Source organism: Myotis davidii, unplaced genomic scaffold (assembly GCF_000327345.1).
Source record: "Myotis davidii unplaced genomic scaffold, ASM32734v1 scaffold10, whole genome shotgun sequence".
Classification (NCBI taxonomy): domain Eukaryota; kingdom Metazoa; phylum Chordata; class Mammalia; order Chiroptera; family Vespertilionidae; genus Myotis; species Myotis davidii.
Genome location: NW_006283544.1, coordinates 4,247,271 through 4,271,434, shown reverse-complemented (window position 1 = coordinate 4,271,434; position 24,164 = coordinate 4,247,271). Strand labels below are relative to the sequence as shown.

General features: G+C 37.2%; 1 pseudogene; it reads left to right on the top strand.

The window, feature by feature from the left end:
* The window catches only part of LOC102775284, a 38,614-nt pseudogene extending 21,295 nt beyond the window's left edge, over positions 1-17,319 (top strand).
* Positions 17,320-24,164: the final 6,845 nt, after the last annotated feature.

The following is a 24,164-nucleotide window of genomic DNA, read 5'->3' as shown; positions in this document are numbered from 1 at the left end:
GACATTTATTTATTCATTTAACAGTATTCACTAAGAACCTTATGGTTGCTTGGAAATTGCACATGAATTAAAATTTTTTAAAAACTTTCATACTCTTAAAACCATATATTTTATTGAAAAGAAACAAAACAAGGCAATAAATAATGGCAGAGAGGATAAAGTTGCATGAAATAAAAACAAAAGAAGCATTCTATGCCAATAACATCTCAATAAAGCTGGGAAGCAATGATTGGGCAAAGAAACTCTTTTGGAAAGGATGGACAATCAAGACTTCTCTGATGATGTTACGCCGAAACAGAGGCCTAATGTGCACAGGAGTCATGGTTCCTCGCACCTGAAACAGGAACTGCGAAGGCCCTGGTGTAGGTGTCTGTTGGTCGGTTCAAAGACCTGACTGAAGTTGTAAGGCATGAACCAGAAGAGGAACCAGATCACTGAGAGCTTTATTTATCTTTGAAGCGTGATTGGAGCAGACTAAAGGCATTTGAGGAGAGAAGCAATATGATAGGTTTATATTTTTAGAGGAACACTGATTTCTGAGAAAATTCTGTAGAGATTGGAAGTCAGAGGGAAGCAGACTGTTTAAAGGGCAATCCCACTAACTCGGGCAGTCCATGGTACAGGGCTGGATTAGCATGTGTCATGGAAAGGGAGTGGAAAGAACTCAGATTTGTAATTTATAGTGAATATTTTAAGGAAGATCTGCCTGGAATTGCCAACAGTTTGGCTAAAAGGTGAGACACGGAGGAGGCACAGGTTTGGGCCTAATTCTCTGTCCTAAAATGAGGAGAACTGGGCATAGAGCAGGTAATGAGGGTAGCATATTCTATGCACCAGCAATTGTATTAGCCCCAATTGCACTACTAACCACACAAAATAAATAACCAAGCACATGATAATTTTATCAGGATGGAACTCCCCGAGTAAGATGCTGTTTAACAATAGGCAAATGGAATAAGTAATGGGCAACTATGATAAGAAGGAGGAGGGAAGTTACATAATTTAAATCAGGAAGTCAGATGATGCCCGTCAGGAAATGACTTTGTATGTGAGCACTAGCAAGGGAAAGATTGGGAAAAGGCTGTGAGTGAATGCTGTGAGGCAGTAAGGGGCATGGCTAGAGGCTGATAATCATGGAGGATGAGGCTGAAGTGCACTTTCAGTAAAATTTAAAAAAAAAAACACCTCACTACATCTGATTTTATGTGGCTATATTTAAGATGGAATGTGTGTATGAGTATGTGTGTTGAGTTATCAATGTAATTGAAATCTTTAATTTTTTTTTTTCAAAATGGCTTTAACAGGGCCTTTGAAAATTAATTTATTCAATTTCTTTATTTAAAACTCAACATTTTTCTTTCTTTTCTATTAGCCACTAGCTGTTTAACTTTATACTAATTAAAATAATAAATGATAATTATCATGATAATTTTTGTGCTCACATGAACTGTCTCCAGACTAAGCCACATTGGCATTACTGGATTATTGTGTGTGTGTGTGTGTATATGTGTGTGTGTATATATATATACATATATATATATATATAAAACAGCATGAAAGACTAAATAAATACTCTCAGATGGGCTCCTCTAAACTATCTCCAAACAACCAATCATGAGCAAAAGTAACCCAACCAGGAAAACGATAACTAAATGATGATTTATGGATTTTTGGCTCTGTGTACATGCTTCTGAAGTAGGTGTGTTTCACCATGAATAAAAACTAATCCATTAAGCCACTTTATTACTTGCAATATCTCAAATCTAAAGATGTAAAATTTTGCAATGCTTCCTGTAGTGTACAGAAAGATTGCAGTAGGATCAGATCTATGCAGATAAAAGTGACATAGATCAATTTTTGAAGTCCTCTGGTAAATATGCCTTTAAAATGGATGTGTAAGAAAAGTCATCCCTTATGTAACACCTTTCAATTGCTGACACCTTATGCCCATTTTGCTCAATATATCTTACGTGAATGACCTGCAAGAAAACTCAAATCATAGAAAAGTGTCAGGCAAGTTCCTAATCACTAAAAATATTCCATTTGTGAGAGCCAGTTTCAAGGTATTGCTGAGACTGTAGTTGGGATTGCTTAGGAGTAAAGGGATAATGAAAGCTCCTGAAAAGATGAAATGTTTTCTTCTTATAGGTTTTCCCAATAATTTTCTTGTTTTACTCCACTCCTCGCCTCGAATTATGGAGATTGTGACTTCTATAGTTTCATGAATAACATTTGTTTTGCAGACAAAGAAAGCAGATTCTTGCTGTTATTCAGGTTCCACATAGAGGTGAGTTATTAGTACTGTAATGATTATATACACATATGTATAAATATATTTGTATTTCTATTTTTTTTTCAAGCAGAGCTCACTTCCTTATCAAGGATTCTATGAAAAACTTACCATAAAATTCTGAGTACCTTATACTATAGGAATATCAACCCAACCTAATTTCTGGTAGATTCCAACAAAAGTTAGATTCTAATAGGAAAGTGTTCTTCAAAGATACATCTTCAGATTTTTCTTTGTGCTCAGAGGTTTCTTTTGATTCTGTAATGAAAAACTTCTCAGAGTTCAGGCCATGAGATACATAACAAAAATAAGTAAACATTTCCTTTTTTATGTGACAACTTTATTTAGGGAAATCTCTGGGCATTGATTTTGTTAACCTAAACATTGAGCTATTCTTATATTGATACTTTCTGAAAATAGAGATAGATTGATTTTTTTCATTTTTAATTGGTATGCTTTACCCATTACTTATCTTGCTTAATTACATTGATTAGGAATTCCACTGTGATGTTGAATCCACGATGAGGAAGGAAATTATTATCCTGTTTCCTATCTTATTGAGAAAGCATCCCATTTTTACCACTAAATGGAGAGTCCCTTCTATTCCGAATTTGTTCAGAATTTCTATCATGAAAAGATATTCAGTTTTTTTGTTTGTTTTAAAGAGACAAATCTTTTTTTCTTTTTAATATATTTTTTATTAATTTTTTAGGAAGGGAGAGGGATAGAGAGTTAGAAATATCGATGAGAGAGAAACATCGATCAGCTGCCTCTTGCACACCCCCTACTGGCGACATGCCTACAACCAAGGTATGTGCCCTTGACTGGAATTGAACCTGGGACCCTTCAGTCCGCAGGCCAATGCTCTATCCACCGAGCAAAACCAGTCAGGGCAAGATGTTCAGTTTTAACAAATAATTTTTATTATATGATATACCTCACCTAAGGATATTTTCCCATTGATTTTTAGAGAGAGTGGAAGGAAGGGGGGAGAAAAAGAGAAAGAGAGAGAGAGAGAGAGAGAGAGAGAGAGAGAGAGAGAAATGTGAGAGTGACACATCATTGATTGCCTCCTGCACATGCCGTAAACAGGGCCAGGGATCAAACCTGCAACCCAGGCATATGCCCTTGAATGGGAATAGAACCCAAGACCCTTCAGTGCTCCAGCTGACACTCTGAACACTGAGCAAACATTGGCCAGGACTATTATATCTTTTGAGATGATCAGAAATGTTTATCTTTTCTCAACTTAGCATTTCTGTGATAAATTTATACATAAGCACTGTTATAGATGCATCCTACCAATTTTGATATGGCTTATTTTTATTTTCAATTAGCTCAAAATGGTTGTTTTCTGTTTGTTTGTTTGTTTGTTTTAATTTCCCTTGACACTTCCTTTTTGACCCATGGATTATTTAGAAGTGTGAAGTTGAATTTCCAAATATTTTGGGATTTTCCAGGTATCTGTTATAAATTCCTAGCTTAATTTCATTATTTTCAGAAAATATATTTTGTATACATCTTATTCTTTAATGTTTTTAAGTATTTTGTTCTTAGAATATGGTATATCTCAGTGGGTGTCTTAGGTGTCCTTAAAAAGGTGTATTCAGTGTGTTCTTGAAAATAATGTTGTTGGATGAAGTCCTCTGTATATATTAGTTAGGTTATATTGCCTGATAGTGCTGTCTATGTGTTTCATATGCATACCAATTTTCTATCTTCTGTTTAATCAATATCTGAAAGAAGAATGTTGGAGTCTAGCTAAAACTGTGTATTTGGCTAGTTTTGCCTTTCAGTTCTAGTAGTTCTTGCTTCATGTTATATGATTTTTTAAAAAATTTATTTTATTGACTTTTTATAGAGAAGAAGGAAGAGGGATAAAGAGTTAGAAACATCAATGAGAGAAAAACATCCATCAGCTGCCTCCTGCACACCCTCTACTGGTGATGTGCCCACAACCAAGGTACATGACCTTGACTGGAGTCGAACCTGGGACCCCTCAGTCCACAGGCTGATGCTCTATCCACTGAGCCAAACTGGTTAGAGCATGTTATGTGATATTATGGGATGTTATGGCCTCTCATGTCATGTCATCTCATGATATATTAAAGTTCTATATTTCTGTTGTTAGGTAAATAAGTGTTTAAGATTTCTATATCTTCTTGGAAATTTGCCCCCCCTAAATTGTTGTTTTTTGTTTTTAATCCTCACCTGAGGATGTTTTTCATTAATTTTAGAGAGACAGCACTGGAGAGAGAGAAACATCAATGTGAGAAATATCGATTGGTTGCCTCCAGCACATGCTCTGACTGGGATTGAACCCACACCTTGGGTATGTGTCCTGACCAGAAATTGAACCCAAGACCCTTTGGTGCACAGGACAATGCTCCAACCACTAAGCCACACTGACCAGGGTTGAACCCCTATGTTGTTATTTAATATGTTTTTTCATTCTTTTTTTTTAATATATTTTATTGATTTTTTACAGAGAGGAAGGGAGAGAGATAGAGAGTTAGAAACATCGATGAGAGAGAAACATCGATCAGCTGCCTCCTGCACATCCCCTACTGGGGATGTGCCCGCAATCCAGGTACATGCCCTTGACCGGAATCGAACCTGGGACCTTTCAGTCCGCAGGCCGATGCTCTATCCACTGAGCCAAACCGGTTTCGGCTGTTTTTTCATTCTTAATCCTAATTATTTTCCAATCAAATATTAATGGAGATACTCTACCCTTTCTTTTGGTTAATGTTAGAATGGTATATATTTCTCTATCTTTTTTTTCTTTTCATTTTTATTGTGGTAATTATATGTAACAAAATTTACCATCTTTACCATTTAAGTGAACAATTCATTGATATTAAATACATTTATAATGTACAGCATATCATCACCATCCACATCTATAATTCTTTTCATCTTATAAAGTGGATTACACAATGACTCCCATTCCCCCTCCCCCAGGTCCTTGCAACCAGCACTCTGTGTTTCTATGATGTTGAATACTTTAATACCTCATTACATCATTTTTTCTTTGACTTGTTTTTATATTTAAATCAGGTTTATTTCAGACACCATATAATCCAGCCTTGCTTTTTCTTTTTCATTTTAAATAAAATCTGAAAAAACTGTTTTTTAATTGGTGGATTTATATTACTCTAATTAAGTATACGTATAGATATGATTTCATTGAAATCTACTATCTTGCTAGTTGTTTTCCTTTGTTCCCTTTGTGCTTCATATATTTTATTTTCTATTTATGAATTTTTATATTTTGATAATTTTTTATAATTCAATTTTATCTCTACTATAGACTTGTTATTTGTACTCTTTTTAAGAAATATTTTCAATTCTAATTGGCTGAGCATTTAGAATATGTGTTTTCATTTAATCAATGTTTATCTTAAAATATCATACCCTTTGACATGGAGTATAAAGACTATATACTGTATATTGCATAAAGACAACACTACATTCCTAATTCCTACCTCCCATGTGTTATGCCATTTTTATCGTATATTTTCACTTTCACAAATGCTAAAAGCTTACAATAAATTTGTAATGATTTTGTAAAGTCACTGACCTTTAAGAGTGATTTAAATTTTTAAAATTATCTTTATTTCCAGTGTTTTAATCTCTTCACATTGATCAAAGATTCTGTTTTGGTTTCATATTGCCTTTTCATGAAAACTTTTCTATAAACATTCTTGTAGTAGATGCTTGCTAGCAATCAGTTTTCTCAAATTTTGTTGGTACAGAACAGTATGAATTTCTCCTTACATTTCGAGGTATTTTTGCTGGATATTCTGGGCTGACAGGTTTTGTTTTGTTTTGTTTTTGCCCCCCCCCCCCGACCCTCCGGCAATTTAAATACATCATGCCACAGTTCATGACTTGCATGTATTTTGATGAGAAGTATATTTATCATTATTACTAGAGGCCCAGTGCACGGAATTTGTGCACTCAGGGGGTCCCTCAGCCTGGCCTGCACCCTCTCACAGTCCAGGAGCCTTCGGGGATGTTTGACTGATGGCTTAGCGCTGCTGCAGAAGCGGGAGAGGCTCCCGCCACTGCCACTGCACTTGCCGGCCATGAGACAGGCTTCTGGCTGAGTGGCGCTCCTCCTGTGGGAGCGCACTGACCACCAGGGGGTAGCTCCTGTGTTGAGCATCTGCCCGCTGGTGGTCAGTGGGGGTCGTAGCAACCAGTTATTCCGCTGTTTGGTGGATTTGCATATTAGCCATTTATTACATAGGATTTTTGTTTGGCTATTAGTCATGTGAGATTTTTTTTTCCCCTGTGCAAGTTCACGGTTTTGTATTTTTTAAATATATTTTAATTGAGAGGAAGATAGAGATATAAGCATCAATGATGAGAGATGCCCCCTACTGGGGATCAAGCCCACAGCCCAGGCATGTGATCTGCCTGGGAATTAAACTGTGACTTCCTGGTTCATAGGTCGACACTCAATCACTGAGCCACACTGGCCTGGCGCACCTTCAAGATTTTATTAGTCTTTTGTTTAAAGCACAATGAATATGGCATGCCTATGTATATTTTGTTGTTACTGATCGTCTTTCTTGGTGTTCTGGAGCTTATTTTATTTGTGAGAATTCTCTGTTATTAATTTTGGCAAATACTTAACAACTACAATTCAAATATCTCTGCCTCATTATCCCCCTCTTATCCTTCTGGGATCTTTCTTACAATTGACTGATTCTTTTCTAGGCCAGATCAAACCAACTACAGAGTCACCGAAGGCTTTCTTTACTCTGTTTCTGTGGTTTTTATTTTTTTCATTTGTTAGGATTATTCTCAAAGTTTTCATTTCTCTGCCTAAATTATCCACCTTATCTTTCATGCTGCCTGCCATTTCTATTTGAGACTTTAACATGTTAATCACAGATATTTAAAATTCCCTGTTAGTTCCAAAATGTGTTTCATATATAAGTTGTTGTGCTGAGTACTTTGTTTCTTGAAAGTGTGTTTTCTTGCTTTTGAGTATTTTTGTCTGTTTGTTTTTTAAAGCTGGACATCTTGTGTGGGTGGGGGGGGGGGAAAGACTAAGGTAAATAGATTTCATGCTTTAAAAAGGGCACATTACTCCTTCATCAGATCTTACAGTGGGAAGGTTGGGATTCATCTAGTGAGAAATGTAGTTGGGTTTTAGGTTTATGGCTACTATTGTTATCCTCAGGTCAGCCCAGGCTTTAAGTTCCTCTGTTTACCATTAACACAGAGTATGGGTACATTTTCCAGGTTTTCTCAATCATCTCCATCGCCAGCTGTAAGTCTTTGCCTTGTTCTGTGTGTCAGGGAGATTTATTCATGAACTTCAACTCTCCTGGCAGTATTGTGTGCTCACCTGCGATGTGGTGCTTGTTAGCTTAGACAGGGAGTGATTCTCTGCTGTTTTGATTAAGACTCAGACTTCCACAGGCACTATAATCCTAGGTGTCAGGACAGTGACCTTCTCAGCAGCCCTGAGTCTCCTTAGCTAAAGTTCTAGGCCTAACATATATTCCTGGTCTGCCTTCAGGACTAAAAGTTTCTTTCATTTACTTCACTCAGCTGCGATATGTTTTTACCAGACTCCTTAGAGAAACAAGGTATGTTTCCTTTACTCTATAGATTACTGATTTTGTTTCTGGGAGATGCATCAAAAACTGAAAAATCTGACATTGTGCCCTACCTAAAACTACCAGGATACATCACCTCACTTTCCTGGATGCTGGCAGGAAATGTGAAAACCCTGGGTCAAAGACAAAAGACTGTTTTACTCACAAAAGAGCAAGCAGAATGACCTTCAGATTCACATTGGCTCCCTTTGCTTCACTCCCCTCCCCTCAACCTCACTCCCCCAGTCCCAAGGGACAACACAGTATTAGGCTAGGTGTCACAGTATTAGGCTAACTTGACACCTAGGAAGCTATAGTTATACTAGAGGCCCGGTGCATGAAATTCGTGCACGGGGGGGTGGGGGGGCGGGATTCCTCAGCCCAGCCTGCACTCTCTCCAATTCGGGACCCCTCGGAGGATGTCCCTTTCAGTTGTTTGGCTGTTCCTCACTAACCCCCCTGTCGGCCTTGTTGCCCCACACAGCCCACTACTCAGTTGTTTGGCCGTCCCTCACTAATCCCCCTGCCGGCCTTGTTGCCCCATGCAGCCTGCTGCTCAGTTGTTTGGCTGCCTCCAACTGCCCCTCCTTCTGGCCTGGTTGCCCCACACAGCCTGTTGTTCAGTCATTTGGTTGTCCCCAACTGCCCCCCTGATGGCCTGGTTGCCCCACACAGCCTGTTGTTCAGTCATTTGGTTGTCCCCCACTAACCCCCCTGCTTGCCTGGTCACTCCACGCAACCTGCTGTTCGGTCATCCATACTGTTGTTTTGGTCGTGACAGCCCCTGGCTTTTTATATGTTAGGATGAGGTTCTGCAAGCAAACATTCTAATCTTTGGCCCAGTAGGATCCTCAGCTTCAGCTCCTGAGGGAGACACTGTATCTTCTCCGGCTGTTCACTACAGATGTTATTGGAACGCAGTCCAGAACGAAAGGGTATTTGTTATCTGTGCCTCTACTTGCAAGATGTGTAGAAACACAGAGATTCATGAAAAACTTTTCTCAGCAATAGGAAGATGAAGGGGAATGGTTGAGACATAATTTAGTTTCCCTTCCCCAGCAGCTGCTGTTCTCTTAATCCAAGCACCATGAAGGGACTTTCTTAAGGAATCTTGCCAAGGGAGATTTATGGCAAATAAGGCTTGCAAAAAAAGATACTTTGTATTTGCAGCCCTCAGTCTCCATACTCTTCCCCTAGTCCACAATCATTTTCCATCAACTTGTGAGCTATTATTCTTGCTGAATTTTCCTTACTGGGTGCAGACTGACTATTTCAGTCCCAAGTAAGAAAATGCTCACACCCTGTATCTCTCTTCAGGCGGCTGTCTCTTTGATTACACGCTAGTTGCCTTAGCTCTAGTGAGCTCAAGAAAACGTGTGAGCTTGCAGATTATATTGCTACTTTGTTGTGATTATAAGGGTGGCAACACACTCTTTTTAAGCTCTCTTCATCGATGAGCAAAACCTTCAAGTTTTATTAGTTCAAACTGTTTTAAAAGCAATTGTTTGATTTAAATTTACATCTATTCTTTCTATCACATTGGCAGAATGAGTTCAAAGAACATTAAAAATGAAAATCTACCATTAAGCTTGAACTTTTAAAAAAAACCTAATGTGCGCTCATATTCTATTATTGTTATATTTTCAGGAGTTTTTAAAACCTCTTATCATACCTAGACATTACCACATTTGTTTATTATTTAGCAGTAGACAATAATAGTCAGTTGCTTATAACCCAAGCTATTCTTTCTCATTTGAACAATTCTATACTATGAGATAAGTCAACAGAAGCCTATTATTTTATTTTCATATCTAGTTAGGGACTAACATTCTGCCTCTCCAGTCGGCTACATCACATACCAAAGGTTTATGCAGATTTTTATCTTCTACTTCTTCAACTGTTTTCTCAAAGCCTCGTTGTTTTCACACACACACACAAAAAAGCAGTATCTGGGATTCTAGCCAAAGGAATCAGACCGAGCAGAGTGTCTTGGTCCTCTGCCCACCAGGAATACTTGGGGAGACAAGCTTAATTTTGCCTGTGACAGTCCATGCTCAAAACCTGGATCTAGTTCCTTTAAAATACATGTCAAATGTTTGTTGTATAGCCATGGACAAATGATTTAATAACTCACTATATAAGAAAATGAAATGTAAATGTATAGAGAAAAAAATTAGCCTATTTAACTTGTAACATGTGAACAGCACTAATTTTAAATATGAAAAATAAACTTGCATATAAATAGCATAACGCATATACCATAGCAAAAGCCCTAGAGCAGCCCTAGTATTTTCTTTATGCTTCTTTCTTAGCTTAGAAATGAATTTTTTGTTTTATCAGAAGCAACCTATTTCCTATTACTTTTAGAAGGAAAGTACAGTTCTTTAGATTGTCAAATTTTTTATGGATTATGTATTATTGAAGTAGCAATTTATGAGTATCTAGTTTCTAGTTTCTGAACTTTGACAGCAGCTATTTCCTGACTTGGGAATATACTTTTTAAATGATTTTCATTAATTTTCTTTGTGAGTAGTTTATTATATCTACTTTGATGAACAAAGGAAAAGAGTCTTGTAATTTTCAGGAGTGATAATGTATAAGTCATCACCAAGGAGGGCTGAGGAGGGAAGGGAAGGGAAGGGACTCCTTTCCTGGGATGTGGCTCTCAGTCTCAAACTTGCAAGCAGACGAAACAATAAAAGCCAAGACTCACTCAACCATCAGAACTCCCGGCAACTGTGTCTGCTTATCCACAGGTCGAGGGGAGGGGAGAGGAGAGGAGAGGAGAGGAGGAAGTTTCCTTAAACTGTTGTCACAGACTGGGAAGTTCTACAGAATTGTGTGAGGGACAAAGGTTACTCAGGGTGTTAGCACTCTGCCATAGCCAATGTTTATTGATCTGGGACATCTGACAGCAGAAATTTAAAAATCAAATATAATTCTTTCCCAACATTATAATGCTGCCTTTCCTGGTGACTATACATTACTATGGTAAATATACCAGTAGATGTTATATCCATTTCACTATATGAATGCAAGATTTATTTGATAATGTTAATATTGATTCTTTTTTTTTTAATATATTTTATTGATTTTTCACAGAGAGGAAGGGAGAGAGATAGAGAGTCAGAAACATCGATGAGAGAGAAACATCGATCAGCTGCCTCTTGCACATCTCCTACTGGGGATGTGCCCGCAACCCAGGTACATGCCCTTGACCGGAATCGAACCCGGGACCTCTCAGTCCACAGGCCGACGCTCTATCCACTGAGCCAAACCGGTTTCGGCTAATATTGATTCTTTTAATGAGCACTTAGTTATCTATTTTGCTTGATGCAAGTGACAAAATCTTGTTTTAGAGTAATTTGGACTATTCTGGACATATTAACAAACGTAATGAGGTAGTGTTACCGATAAAACCATTAGGATTGTTTTAAGCGAGATAGATTTATTTCAAGAAATATTAATTGAATAGTTAGCAAGAATGTCTGCAAGGCAGAAATGCAGATTTAAAGGTTATTTAGGTAAATCTGCATACGATAAATGCACAATGAGCATGCATGTTAATATTAAAGTAAATATTGTCCTGGTACAAAGTAGTCACTTAATGATTATTTGTTTGATTCAGGTATGCATTTTTTTAAAAAATAAAACAGAGAAAATACCACAGGGTTTAAGAGTTGAAATTCAACCACTTTTTTTGAAGAGGGAGTAAATTAGGTGAACTTTGAAGAATTAAACAAAAGATGATATTCTAAAGAAGGATGTGGATAGTGGGAATGGGAAATAAAAGTGGAATGAAATGTCAAGAGAAGTGATTAGTCTTGAAGTGATCAAGGAAGCTGGGAAACAGGATTGCAGAAGGCACTTAGAAGTGAATGATGAATCTTCCAAAATAGTGACAAGGAATAGGGTGAAGGCTAAAATCTTGAAAACAGAAACTGTGTATCAGTCAATCCTTTATTATTAGTAGTATTTGGCCCCGTGCCTAGCACACAATAATAATTCAAAATCATCGTAAGGGCAGACATGGAAGGAAGGAAGGAGAGAAGGAAGGAAGGAAGGCAGGCTATAAAATTCCTTGTGATGTTACAGGTTGTCATGCCATGAAAGATCTTCAAAAGAGAGACTACTTGTGAAGAGAGAGGTGGCAGAACAATTATTGAGATTGAAGAAAGTGTGGGTGACATGGACAACACTAATGTTTCTCTTTGGCAGGAATATTTGAAAAAAAATAGCTTACATTAGAGAAGGTACAAAGAGACATTCATTTATGCCATTAAGTTTCAGTTATTGAAATGAAGTGAAATAATGTACAACAATGAAATACTAAACTTAGATTAATTAACTGTGTCTCTTCTCCACTTGAGCACTCATTCAGCAAGACTATTAGCTACAACCTCCATAGCTTGGCAGTATTATTTGAATCCACATTCAGCAAATTGTTAGATCAGTCTTATCTCTGACCAATGAAATAAATGTTTAAACATCACAATATCCTAATTGATCCTAAGCTGACATTACCGGCTCAGCTGAAAATACAACTTTTTCCAACACACGGTTGGGGAGGTCCCATATAAGTTAGGCTGATGATTCAGCTCCTTCAATCATGTGCCTGTGAATTCTTTCCCAAACCCCAGGATGACTTTATTATCAATTCACAGGTGCTACACCATTTGTTATAAGAACAGTATTTGTAAGTTAAAGAAAATGCTTTGACATTTGGGTACTTTGACATTTAGCACTGATATTAATGATGCTATAAAATTGTCACGCAGAATACTGTTTACCCATATGTGTGATGCTTATTAATTACAAACATTATGTCATCTGTTTTAGATGTAAAAGGTTATGTGTTCTTTTTATTTTGCATTCTTTTGAAATATAAATCAGCACAGAAGCAGAACCATTATAAACTCAAATGTGAACTTTAAATAGGATTTTAACCTCAGGGATTTGCATGTCAGAACGAATTTCAAACCCTTGAGAGAATCAGGAATGAGATATATTTTCTGTAAGCAACAGAATTGCTTTTGCAAATCTTATATGTCCCCATATATACTAAGGAAAATACAAAGGTGAAAACCTTCAGATTACTGGCATAGGGGATTTTACCTGAATATGTGATTTAATTAAATGCAAATAGAAAAAAAAATCCTATGGTGCAAGAATATGAATATTTAATGAGACAATTTTAAAGGAGAATTATTGACACTGTGTGTTTCAACAGCAGCTGACAAAGGGGCTTCAGCTGCAAAATGATTCCAATCCAAAGTGGACAGAGTCTCCAGACTTGGGAAATACTACTCTACAAGTACTTTGAATTTATGCAAATGAGAACATTATGATGTTTATATTTTCTTTAATGCTCTGTTCTCTGTTATACATAAACATAAAAATATATTTATACACAGTGATTTCCTCACATATAATATATCAGTGTTCATTTTGGATTAGTATACATCACCATGTTGACATGGTAAGAGTTCCATCCAAAAGGCTGGATAGCATACAGACTCACATATAGACTCCAGACTTGGAGCTTGATTTTTTGGAAGCACATACTCATTATATTTAAACATCCATGTTTATTTGAACAGGGGAGTCAATGTTTTGGTCTCCCCCCTATGTCTTCCATAAAATAAAGAGTGAAATCTGATTGTAAATTTTTTTTATCATTCTGCTTCTGGTATTATTAAAACATAAAATCGTTCCATGTTTAATTCTAGTAAATGTTATATTTAACCTGAAGCATCCCACATACATGGAGTTATAGAACAGTGGCTTATGAAGGAAATTTAAAAAAAAAAAAACAATAACTCATTTTTCTTTTCTTAACTAAAAGGAAAATGAGGCCCATCTGTGTTAATTGAAATTTAAAAGAAATACTTTTTAATATTCACAGAAACTAGTGGTTTGACTGAAGAATGACATGATATGACCTATATTAGGTGCTACATTTCATATTGATAAATTAGACTATTTCATAGAACTAAATACTAATTGTACTTGCTTACTTTGTTTCTTCCCATCAATATTGTTGAATTTTCTTTTTTATGATTATGTTAAAAGCAAAAGAAATGTAATTGCATACATTACCTCATTTTATCAATTAGAGAGAGAACTAGAGAATCAAAAGAATATTTCCAAAAGTTGGGGCCATTTACTGCTGCCATTTAATAACGTGGTGGTGAAAATGGTAAGGTTCTGTATGTATTTCAAAAATACAGCCATCAGGTTTGATGATGAGCTTGGAGTTGGCAAATAAGAGAGAAAGTAAACAAAGTCAGTATGAATTACTGTGATGAAGAAACTCAGTCAATAGAAATATATGTTGTGTGCTGACATACATCAAGGAGCAGTTTCCATTGACTAATATGAAGAAAGACAATTTCTACACATCAAGAAACATTAATAAAGTTTAAAGGAATTTGTAATTATTTAAGCCAAAAATATTTCTATATGAGAAATTATTAATGCAGAAAATCTCTAGTTTGTATACATCAAAAGGCTATCATCTGGTTAGGTAGATGTGTGAAAGCTAAGAAGGCTATTTTGCCAAAACCGGTTTGGCTCAGTGGATAGAGTGTCGGCCTGTGGACTCAAGGGTCCTGGGTTCGATTCCGGTCAAGGGCATGTATGTGGGTTGCGAGCACATCCCCAGTGGGGGATATGCAGGAGGCAGCTGGTCGATGTTTCTCTCCCATCGATGTTTCTGGCTCTCTATCTCTCTCCCTTCCTCTCTGTAAAAATAAAAATCAATAAGATATATTAAAAAAAAAGAAGGCTATTTATGTGGAGATTAAATATAATTTCTAATGATGATGTTAGGTTCCTGGAAAAATATGAACACAATTATAACATAAATAGAATAAATGTGTGTTTCAAAATGTACTGATAACTTTGCATATGTCACCATACATTGTGATATTGTGACTGAGATTTTTATAAATTAATTTGACTTTTTTCCAACATTACAACTTAAAAACACCCATTTGTAGAATCTCTCCAAAGTTTAATTATTATTGTAATTAAACATAGAAACTGGCCTAGACTGGATAGACTGTTAAACAAATATTTTATTTCTTACAGTAAATCTTATTGCAAATTATTGCATTGGGTTATTTGTATATGTAAAAGTGGAGAAAGATGGGATTAACAATTACTGAGCAACTAATACCTAACACAGGTTTCAATATGTGACATTTTAGTTTTCATAATAACCCTATGTTTGTATTTGATAATATCTCCATATTAAGATGAGAAAATTATATATGGAGTTCAGAAATATTTAATTAACTTGTTTTTAGTTTTTTCTTATAATAAATGGTGGAATCAATAGGTAAAGCCAGTTTAGATCCACTATGAAGCCTCCTTTGAGTAATCTTGGCTAATTAAACAAATTAATTTTCCAATCATTACATTTTTCATATTTCAATTTTCCAGTATCCTGCCATTATAGATAACCAGAAAAAAAATGCTATTTTGATATTCTTCTTCATTGATATATCACTCTTAGAAAGAACAGGTAGCTAAACTGTTAATTAAAAATGAAAATTATCAGTAATTGTTGAATAATTATATTATCTTATTTTGCTCCTTATCCTCTGTTTATGCAGCTTGAAAAAATTAATTTATCCTTACCTATTTTCTCATATTCTGAATGATGTGTCAAGCTGAATGATTTCACCAAGCTGTTGATAACATTATATGCCACCTTACACTTGGGAACTTACTATTGTCTACAATTTAATTACTGAGTTATCACATATTTTCCATGCATATGTTCATAAATTGAATCTATTGTCAATCATTTATTTTTCCTTCTGTGTCAAAAAAAATCTATTTCTACCATATGTTGCTGAAATAATTTTTCTTCTTTGTTGCCTTTAGGATTACAAAATGTTGTCTTTATTGTTTGTCATTGTTTCCAAACACATTTGGAAACATTGTTGTCACTTGCATAAGACATCAGGGAAGCCTTACTGGTTTGATAGCTCTCATTCTGGAAACAATAATTTAAAATGATGAGGGAAGCTAAAATTAACTTTAACTTAGTTTTCTTGTTCAATGATTTTCATTCATGTCTTTATTAAAGGCTTCTATTACATTCAATTTAAACCACATTCAATAAGACGCTGGCTGCTGGCTCATCCCCCTCCCCCGGTATAGCTGATGCTGTATTGCCAAGATATTGCTTTCTAACAAGCAGACTCTGGTTAAACTGGATGCAAAGGGGAAGCGGGTCGTCATGAGAGTGGAGTTTAATATTCCTGTGAAGAACAACCAGATCACATCACCAGAGGATCAAGGCTGCCTTCCTAACCATCGCGTTCTACATGGACAATGAGCCAAGTCATTTCTTAGGAGCCACCTGGGCAGGCCTGATGTTGACCCCATACCCGACAAGTACTCCTTGGAGCCAGTTACTGTAGAACTCAAATCTCTGCTGGGCATGCATGTTTGTTTGTGAGGGACTGTGTGGGTCCCCAAGTGGAGAAAGCGTGAGCTGACCCAGCTGCTGGATCTGTCACCCTGGTAGGGAACATTTTTTTTTTTTTTTCATGTGGAGGAAGAAGGGAAGGGAAAGGATGCATCTGGGAACAAGGTTACAGCCCAGCCAGCTTAACGAGAAGGCTCTGGGCCTCATTTGCCAAGCGAGGGTGTAGCTATGTCAAGGATGCTTTTGGCACTGCTCACCGAGCCCACAGCTCCATGGTGGAGGTTAGTCTGGAAACATTTTTTGTGAAGATGGAGCTGAACTACTTTGACAAGGCCTTGGAGAGCCCTCCCTGGCTATCCTGGGTGGAGCTACAGTTACAGACTAGATCCAGCTGAGACCACTAATACGCTGGACAAAGTCAAGGAGATGATTCTTGGTGGTGCAATGGCTTCTACCTTCCTTAAGGTGCTCAACAACATGGGGATTGGCACTTCTCTGATGAAGAAGGAGCCAAGATCATAAAAGACCTGATTCCAAAGCTGAGAAGAATGCTGTGAAGATCACCTTGCCTGTTGACTTTGTCACTGATGACAAGTTTGATGAGAATGCCAAGACTGGCCAAAGGACTGTGACTTCTGACACACCTGCTGGCTGGCGGGGCTTGGACTGTGGCCCTTAGAGCAGCAAGAAATATGCTGAGGCTGTTGTTAGAGTCAAACAGATTATATGGAATGGACCTGAGGGTTTATTTGAATGGGAAGCTTTTGCCTAAGGGACCACGCCCTTATGAATGAGGTGGTGAAAGCCACTTCCGGGGGCTGCATCACCATCACAGGGGCTGGAGACACTGCCACTTGCTGTGCCAAATGGAACACGGAGGTCAGCCGTGTGAGCACTGGGGATGGTGCCAACGTAAAGCGTCTGGAGATAAAGCCCTTCCTGGAGCGGATGCTCTCAGCAGTGTTTAGTACTTTCCTGCCTTTGGTTCCTGGGCACATCCCTTAAGTCAACTCTGTGCTTTCCACACCTCCACTTGGTATGAGCTAAAATCTTCCTCCACGTCAAGATCCACCCAGTGACCAAGAGATGCAGCCTCAGAAACAGCATCTCGGCTCATCTTTACTGCATCCTGGCCTCGCCTACATTCTTCAAGGTCGCACTTGACTCTCTTAGTGCATTCTGAAGTGCGTATATTTATATTTTGTCAGTTAAGAGAAAGTGAGCTGTTAACTTAATTCTCTTTTTGGAGTAGCTTATTCTGATGAGCTTTGTCATTGTCTTACTACTCAGCATGGAAACAAGATGGAATTCTAATTGCAGGGAGGTGAAGTTTGTGGTTGTTAAATAAATAATAAAACTGTCCATTGAAATTGGGGAGAAATAAACCAGATTCAATCCACTGTGACAAGTTCTGGCCAAATTTTCTAAAAATATAAAAACATCTTTATCAGAAACAGCTTTCATTCTATATTATAATAGGTGAGAGGTGTTTTTATTTTATTCAAACCAAAACACCTCATATTTTAGCAATCTGACTCTGGGAGGTAATATATAAAAGTAAAGTGGATTTTTTTTAATCAATCTGAATTTTGGAGCATAAATTAGACTTTTTAATTTTTCTCATCGATGAGTAATTACCTAATAATATTACACAGTGTTGTGGGTGATAGTATTGTAAAGAACTGTTCTCCCTTTCTCTTTTTGTCTTCTTCTAGACACAGGAGGACATTAGCCTCTGAGTCCTTGATACAAGACTGATGAAGCTTCTTAGTCATGTAATTTATAGCTTTTTCAGAGGGTGCATGATGTCCTCTTATATTACCTGTTAAATTCTCTAGTCAGGGTTTCTCAGGTTAGTCATTTAATAAAGTTGTATTTTACTTGAAAATGAGTTTATGAATTCAGTTGCTATTATAAATTGTGTTGCTTTCCTAACAAAATTTGAGAATTCAGGATAAATGAGACTACGTTGTTTCAGGTTAAATACAGTATTTTTGACCTTACAATACAATAAAACTTCTCCTGAAAACCAAATGATCAACACATATACCACAAGATCAATGTTAAATGAAAGTACTAGTATTTCAAGCAGCCTTTTAGAATTGTAATTTATCTGAAATAAGTTAAACATGACAGGTTATAACTAAGGGTAAAACCACCAATGAAAGAATTCTTTCAACATCTTAAAACTGAATAAGGAGCTATGGCATGACCGGTTTTGTGATAATCTTATACTTGCCTTATAAACCTTCTCAGGGAAATGTGGTCTTATTGCTGTTCTTGTCTCTCACTGTATTATACACAAGGTGGGGGAAGGGCATTAACTTGAAAGCAGAAATGACTAACCTGAATACTTGAGGTTTCTTCTCAGAAAAGATACCTATTGCGTTGGATAATGTAGTTGGAAAGATCACCATCTGTTTATGTCTAACCCTCCAGTCTAGGCTTGTTCAAATAAGATAATTTAACTAAAACCCCAGTGGTGGCTCAGCACCAGAGAGTTTATTGAGACGGCATTATTTTTGTTCCACATAGAACTAATTTTGTTTCCATCCCATCAGCCTATATTGACAGACACTGAATACACATCCCCATGAAAGTCATTATTGAGTTTCCTGTAGAACTGTTGTTGAGGCTGTCACTCATTAATTGTCCTCTGTGTGGTGACTGAGGACAGACAGTTCTCTCATAATACTGTGATGTATTTCTTGTGAATTCCGTTTTAATCTTCAAGTCATTTCTAGTATGCATTTTTCATATTAAACTTGATAATTATTTGATAAGTATTATCTTGTTATCCTATTTTCCATATGCTTATTTTCTTGGCACAACTATATACACTAAAATCTTTTGTATACTTTCAACAATTTAATTCAAAATAATCGTGAAACAGATAGCAGCATAATTAATAAATAAATAGCAAAAAGATAGAGAGTTTATAAAAAGTTAGTTTTTATGAAACTCATGATAAAAATTGAAACCTGTAATTCTTAAACATATAATGATTTTTATGGACAACTCAAATATTGAGTACCCTGGGCATCTTAATTTGTCCAACTTAATAGCTTTTCATGAGATTTCAAATAAATCCCACTAATATTAGTGGGAAATTGAATTTAAATACATTTACTAATTGAATTTATATTACTTAGGGATTTAGAATGCTTTTTAGTATTCAGATTTTTTTTTATCTGCAACATATAAATAATAATACCTTGCTATCCATGATTGCTATAGGGACAAGATAAGGTAATAACTTAAAATAAGTTTACTAATAGTAAAATAAGATCCAATCAGTAAGTCAAAAGTAATATTTTTGAGTGACCATAGGCTAATCAGTAAACTAGAATATTCTGGATGTACATCAGTGGACAAACAGACATAGTTCTTGTCAACCATTAGTACAGCCAAGGGGACATAAATAAATCACTAAATATGAAATTACAGATTGTGATAAGTCATATGTAAGAAAAAGAAGGTGTTACAGACTGAATAGTTACAGTATGCCTCTCTGAGAAAAATGATGCAAATATTGATACCTGGTATAGGGGAAATAGATAAAGAGGTGGATATTCTAACCACATGCACAACATTCACAGAGAGAAAAGGAACTTGGCCTATGTGAAACATTGCTGAAATGACTACAGTAAGAGAGGCAAAAGGGGGAGTAGGATGAAATTAGATACACAGGCAGAATTCTGTTCCTCAAAAGCCTTACAGTACATGTTAATGATTTCAGATTTACCTCTGAGAGAATGTAAAGCCAATGAGATCGTTTGTGGTTGACTTATTTTTAAGAGACATTTTAGATTGAGAGGAAGGTACAGAGATTTTCCATGTGCACCCTTCTCCATTCATGCATAGCCTCCCTCCATGATCAACATTCCCCACCAGAATGGAACATGTGTCATCATTGATTAACCTCATTGACACCTCACTCAGAATCGACAGTTTACATTATTGTTCACTCTTGGTGTTGTACATTCCATGGGTTTGGACAAATGTATAATAATGTATATCCATCATTATGGTACCATACAAAGTATTTTCACTGCCTTAAACATCCTCTGTGTTCCCCCTATTCACCTCTCCACCCCACCAACTACCAACAATCACTGGCTTTTTTGCTGTCTCCATAGTTTTGCATTTTTCAGAGCGTCATGGGGTTATAATCACAGTATGTAAGCTTTTCAGATTGGCTCCTCTCACTAAGAAATATACCCTTCAGTTTCCACCATCTTTTTATGGTTTGATAGCTCACTTCTTTTTAGCACTGAATAACATTCCATTGTCTGGATGTACTACAGTTTATTTGCCCACTCACCCACTGAAGGACCTCTTGCTTGCTTTCAAGTTTTGGTCGTTATGAATAAAGCTGCTGTAAACATCTAGGTGCAAGTTTTTGTGGAGACATAAATTTCAACTCCTTTGATTACTCAATTACCGAGATGCATGATTGCTGGATCATATGGGAAGTGTATGTTTTGTTTAACAAGAAACATAAAAACTATCTTCCAAAGTGGCTGGATCATTTGCATTCCCACCAGCAATGAATGAGTTCCTGTTGCTCCACATCCTCGCCAGCATTTGGTGTTGTCAGTGTTTCCGATTTTGGCCATTCTAATAGGTGTGTACTGGTATCTCATTGTTGCTTTAATTTGCGCTTCCTTGATGACATATGGCATGGAGCATCTTTTCATGTGCTTACTTGCTATCTGTATATCTCCTTTGGTGAGGAATCTGTCAAAGTCTTAGGCCCTTTTAATCAGGATGTTTGTTTTCTTAAACTGGAGTTTATGAGTTCCTTGTATATTTTGGATAACAGTTCTTTATCAGACATGTCTTTTGAAAATATTTTTTCCCAGTCTGTAGCCAGTCTTCTCATTATCTTGATATTGTGTGTTGCAGAGCAAAAGTTCTTAATTTTAATGACGTCTAGCTTATAAATTATGCCTTTCATGGATTAAACATCCTGGATTGTGCCTTTTGTGTTATATCTAAAATGTCATGGTCATGCCCAATGCCATCTAAGTTTTCTCCTATGCTATTTTCTAGGAGTTTCACTATGTAGATGTTTGAAGTGACATTATCATATTTATATTTATAAATATCATATTGACTAGTGTGCAAGAAAGTTTTGAGAAATGCAAATGTGAATTTAAGTATAATATTAAGGGTCTATTGCAACTACCCAGGACAGAAATAGTAGTGACTTAACATTAAGGTGATGACATTGGAGACAGTCATATATATTTACTCTAAATCTAATGAGAGAATGGAAATGGAATTTATAATAATAGAATGAATGTTGGTGACTAAGAAGAATGAATCATCAGAATTGTCATTGTCCTGGTTAATTCCATAAATTATGAAAGGCAGTGGAAGAATAGCCACAGCTGAAATTCAAAACAAAATCATGACATAGTGAGTCACATGTCACCTGATTTTTTTTTACAACTGAAACGTGACTTAAACTTTTAAAGGCAAGTTTACTTTTAGTGTCTTGTTTGAAAATGTTGTATCCCATATTGAGCACTGCCTGCTGAGTTACATCATGGATTTTTTTCTTCATACCTAAATTTATCATAGTGAAGTCTTGTTCCCCTCTCAATGTCACCTGGAAAAGAGAACTTTTAAACGCGTGAAGCAGCTGCTGCTTTGTGGAGGGAGAAGTTAATGACATGAATTATGACACCTTCAAATTTTTACGTATTTGTGGGAGCCACACCAGGTCCCCAGATAGTCAAGGCCAATGAGAGAACATAGGCCTTGTTGTCAATACACCAGAATGGTCAAGGCTGCTCTGAGCATGATCCTAATCGGGGTGCTGAAGGCCAAGATACCATGAGCAGGTGCAAGGACACATGGTACACTTTACCCTTCTGTAACCCAAATGATTGATGTCACTGTTGGCAACTAGCCTTCTTTGTCTCTGGAGTAATATACAGATAATTGACCAGGAGTCTGCTAGCGAGACCACAGCTGGGCAGAGCTAATGTGAGAGAACGGCAAGAGAGTCTGCGGGAGTGCAGAGAAGCAGAGGTAATAGACACAGAGAATGTAGCTCCTATGTGAGCAGGAGAGGGGAGAGCTCAGACAGAGCTGAGAGCTGATACTGCTATAAAGAAAGGTTAAGAGCTCATAGCTCAGATATAGCTACCATGTTAACCAGACAGTGTGCTGGGCAAGAGAGACGGGAGAAGCTGCTGAGCCAGAGGGCTTAGGACTGCTACATGTGAGGCAGTGAGTCTAGGGGGCAGCATGTGGCTGCTCAGATAACAACTGTGAGTACAGAGATTAATGCTGCTTTGTAGGAAAGAAGTACCTGTTAACCAGCTCATGTTTGGGTGCCTGCCTGTATGGATTTTGTTGTAAAAGACTATTTTGTCTGACATCTATATGGCCACTAGCTTCTACAATAAAGACTCATCCTATATAATAAAAGCCCAGCGACTGAACAACAGAAAGACCAGAAGACCGATCACTGTGATGCGCACTGACCACCATAGGGCAGACGCTCAACACGGGAGCTGCCCCCCGGTGGTCAATGTGCTTCCACAATGGGAGCACCACTCAGCGGACCAACCGGTCCTGGCAGCCCACCAGCCCTGTGGCAGCCACTCACTCCCTCAATAGTCCTGCAGGTCCAATCTCCAGAGAATGGGCCAGGCACCACTGGATCAGCGCCACCAGCACAATCCCAACAGTGCCACCGGCCTCCTGGAAGTTGGCCTCAGGCATCGCAACCACTTTCCCTCCCTAGATGCTCTGCAAGGAAGAAATGATAGAAAAGCGGCTGCCAGGTGGCTTCCAACAACCTGAGTGAAGTACGTGGGGTGGATCCAGATCCTGGACCAGCAAGGGCATCCCACTGCCTGCCTGGAGGGCCAACTGTGTCCCAGTCCCCTCCAACCCCCTTGGGATCCCATCCATGCACGAATTCATGCACTGGGCCTCTAGTATTACATATAAGTTAATATACATGTTATTATCTTAGTCTGGGTTTCTTTCTCACAAACTGGAAAAAGCCTAGCTCCTTTTAAGAAAGGCTGCAAATTAATTTCTAAATGATAGTATCCAAGGGAAGTAATCTTTATTGTTAAATATGTTTTTATTTGAGAGGATGGGAAAGGGAGAGAGAGATAGAAACATCACTGATGAGAGAGAATAATTGATTGGCTGCCTCCTGCATACCCCACACTGGGAATCGAGCCCACGACCTGGGCATGTGCCCTGACTAAGAATCAAACTGTGACCTACTGGTCCATAGGTCAGCACTTAAGCACTGAGTCACACTGGCTGGGCAAGTGAAGTAATCTTAAAATATGAGTGACAGTTAGTTAGATTATAATTTTTAAAATCACATGTTTGGTCTTCCACAAGTGTTTAAAAATATTTAGTTAATTCATAATTTTTTTAAAAAAAATTTATATCATAATGATGTGAAGATAAATACATAATATCAAGGCAATTTCATCCACATTAATTTCACTGGAAGAATTATCTTCTACAATTACTGACATTTACCTTAGACTTATTTTCAGAAATAAGCAAGACTAATGAGGCAAGACATACCCTCCCCGCTATACACATGGTGGGGAAATGCATTGGCTTCACAGAAAAGTTGGTTGTACCACAAACCAATTTTATGAAGCAAGACACCCTTGTGATTTCACTATCTGGAATATTATTATGAAGCTTTGCAGGATTATCATAAAGTCAGTATATATTATTACCGTGGGAAATAGGATTGCTAAGATGAGGTAATATAATTGAAAATGCCCAGCAGAAGCGATAAAATACTCCTACATGT